Source organism: Zingiber officinale, chromosome 2A (assembly GCF_018446385.1).
Source record: "Zingiber officinale cultivar Zhangliang chromosome 2A, Zo_v1.1, whole genome shotgun sequence".
In the NCBI taxonomy this organism is placed as follows: Eukaryota; Viridiplantae; Streptophyta; class Magnoliopsida; order Zingiberales; family Zingiberaceae; genus Zingiber; species Zingiber officinale.
Genome location: NC_055988.1, coordinates 50,220,462 through 50,223,895, shown reverse-complemented (window position 1 = coordinate 50,223,895; position 3,434 = coordinate 50,220,462). Strand labels below are relative to the sequence as shown.

At 43.4% G+C, this 3,434-nt stretch overlaps 1 long non-coding RNA gene across 1 annotated transcript; it reads left to right on the top strand.

Annotated features, from left to right (window-relative positions):
• Positions 1–2,419: 2,419 nt before the first annotated feature.
• On the top strand, positions 2,420–3,215 carry LOC122039637. The gene is made up of 3 exons (XR_006128289.1): positions 2,420–2,435; positions 2,562–2,679; positions 3,188–3,215. It is a non-coding gene; the product is annotated as an uncharacterized LOC122039637 (long non-coding RNA).
• The last annotated feature ends 219 nt before the right edge of the window (positions 3,216–3,434 follow it).

The following is a 3,434-nucleotide window of genomic DNA, read 5'->3' as shown; positions in this document are numbered from 1 at the left end:
ACAGGAATTGGATCGTCGGAGGTCACAGCAGAAGAAGAGGCGGAAGGACAACGCACAAGCAAGCATGCGGCGAAGGAAGTAGACGGAGGCTTTATATGGCAGAGGCTGGTCGGCCTCCGCCGTCGGATGCAGGTCACGAGAGACGAGGTCATCATCTAACCGTCCATTTCAAAGTAATCGGTGTCCCATCGTACGAATCATCACCGCCACACAAGAAGAGCCACGTGGCGCTCTGTCACCAGGCGCAATTAAGGCGCCCATACCGCGCATGCTTCGGTTTAATGAAGAGGATTTGCATGATTTTCGAGAAGATTTAGATAAGCAAACATCCACGTTGAGCGACAAGACAACCAAAACGAAGAGCCGAGCGAGCCGAGCGGCTGAATTTGGCAGAAGGGCCGAACGGCCCCAGGGATATTATAAGCGACGGAAAGGCGACGACCGCCCGCTCGGACAACATAGTCCAGTCAGTCGGACTCACTGCCTCCTTCGACTAGACTTGAAGGGGAGGCAAGTGATCCGGCGGTAAGAATGAGGGACCCACTTCCTGAAGGGTCCCAGCTTGAGGACAGATGGAGGGCTGATTAAGCGGTTAATGGCCGCGCCGAGCAGCTGAGTAGGTCCGAGCGGAACCAAAGATAACCCAGCCAGGCTTGGGTTTCCGACGCCAAGGCAGGAGGATTGAATGGCCGAGCGGGGTGTCTGCCCGGCTGGAACCGAGGGGCCGAGCGGGTTGTCCGTTCGGCCAGGATAAGGGCGAGGATACAAAGGTTAGCCGAGCGGCCTATTCGTTCGGCTCGAGATATGGGATGTCAGCAGAGGCATGTCTAATGATTATGCCGTACACAGGATTTCACGATAGAAGATCTTGCCGTCACATCATGGAGAGGTTGATACAGCAGCGGTATGACCTCATGGATGCCCTTCTGACAGACCCATATCTGGGCATGGTCGAAAGCAGGAGATTGCTTCGATTGGCGCGCCTAGGCTTCTTGGAGAGGTCTATATAAGGTCTCCATTTCTTCACCGGAGGTACGCGAGTCTTCATTTTGCAGCCACCTTCTTCATCCATTCCTCGCCTGACTTGAGCGTCGGAGGGCCGTCGCCGGGACCCCCCCCCCCCCCCCCCGGCTCAGTTTTGTTGTAGGTTCGCCGGAGCACTCGAGGATCCAGCAGGGAGCGCCACGTCCCCAGCGTTCGTTGACCCCTGGTTCGGACAGGATCATTACAAATTAACTATCATTAAGATTTTGAAAATTTTAATAATTTAAATATGATTGAAAGTCAATAATCAAATAATTATATTTTTGAAATTCATTATGATTTTGAAAATAATCATAATCTAAAAATAATTATAATTTAATTATGATTTAAAAATAATTAACATTTTAAAATTAAGATTAATATTTTGAAATTAATTGAAAATTTTAAAATAATTATAATTTGAAATAATTAACCATTTAAATTAATTTTTCAAAATTAATTAAGTTGAATTAATTAATGTGGATTTGGTTAACTATTATAAACCTAGGTCCATCTCACCCTTTTTTAGGTTATGACTCGGTGAACCTTGATAGTTTTGTGAGATGGTTAAATTAATCTTTAATTTAAGTTATCATCTAAGAATTAATTTACATTTGAGTTAGACTAAGAGTTTTTAATTAGTCAATTAAATATACATTTCAATGATTGGCTTCCAGGCTGTGGCGATGTGAGATCTTGGAAAAATTAAATAAATAGGGTTATTTCAGAAATAGCCTTATAGAATTTTTCCGGAATTTTTAGAAATTTTCTGGGAATTTTTCGGAGCTTGTACGACGGGTTTTGTGGGGACGAATTTATGGGTTCGGATAAAGCCTGTTTGGGGATACATGTTTAAGTGAGGAAATGTTTTAATTAAATATTTCCTTTTCTTTTTAATTCTTCCCCAAAACCGCCGATCCACCTTCTCTTCCCCGACCCTTCTTCTCGATCTCTTCTCCTCTCCACCGAGTCTCTCTCGCGTTGTCGCTGATCTCCGCGAGCTCACCGCCGGCGGAGGTTTTCCTCTCTGGAGTCTCACCAACGTCAGGGTCCCTGGCTACCGGGCGGCTCGATCCTCTCCTCCCTCCCCCTCTCATGTCTCTGCCCTAGATCACTGACGCACCAGTTCTTGGCGATCGGCGATTCTTTCCCCGTCTCTTGGTGTTGCCGGCGAGGAGTGGATCTTGAAGCTTTGAAGGGGTTAAAGATAAGTCGATTCTTTGGTATCCTTCGACTCTCTGATTTGTGCCTTAGTTCGAATCTTCTTTTCCGATTCTTGCTCTCTTCCTCATTGATTGTTGGCGATCTCGGGTTAGATCGTAGATCCCTTTCTTCTTGTTGATTGAGGGGCAGAGGAATTCCGGGAACATAGAATCGAATTGGGCGACACCTCCTAGAGACAATCGGTTGAGGTAAGATTAGGGTGTTGTTTGATATATGGTTTCCATGGTGTGATCTACTATTTGCTCTGTGATCTTCAATCGTAATCTGATCAATGAATTCTAGTTTAATTCATTGCTTCATCCGATTTATTCCAGTGAGGACCTGCTCTGTGGATTTCAAATTGAATGCTGTGAGTTCTTGATTCCAGCAATTTCTTGGTCTCGGCAGCAACAATCCTCTTGTCCCAATAGCCACAGTAGCTGTGGAATTGAGGTATGGTTTTTGATCTTGCTGTAGGTTAGTTAATTTAGGTTTATGATATGAATTAGAGTAATTGATCCATGTGGTAGATCATATTTAGATTTACGGTTATGATAGGTGTTTATGTGTATGTTTGATTGGAGGTTGTAATTAGATTTAGATGGTGATTAGTATGATGGTTAGTGTATCGTTAGTTGATACATGATGTGTAGATTTGAATTAGGAGAAATTGGATTACTAGTTGTTGATTATGATTAGATTTATTTACGTAGATTTAATCTAATGGAATAATTAGGGTTAAGCAATTAACCCTAGTTAACTATTGGATCTAATCTAAGTTTGGATTTCTAATCAAATTGGTGATTAGGGATTAGTTAACTAACCCTAGTCGACCCTTAGGTTTAGTTAAGTAGGTTGTGGTTATGTTGATTAGGGTTTTTCCCTAATTTGATTTTAGGGATTTTATTTGGCTATTCTTGGGATTTAGCTAAATAAAATATATATATGTTGTTTGACGCAGGACTCTGATTCGAGACGGGCGTCTCGACTTCGGATTTGGATTGACTGTACCTTCTATTGAAGGCGGGTACCCTCTGACTTATCTTTTGATAATGTCTTATGATATGTGTAGCTTATATATATTTACTAGTGGTAGATAGTAGATTATTCTCCCTCTTGGTCTTAGCTAGTTGATACTGTTAGGACCAAAAGTAGCTAGAGGGGGGGGGGTGAATAGCTCGTCGCGTTCGCTCGTTGCTCGGCGTTGC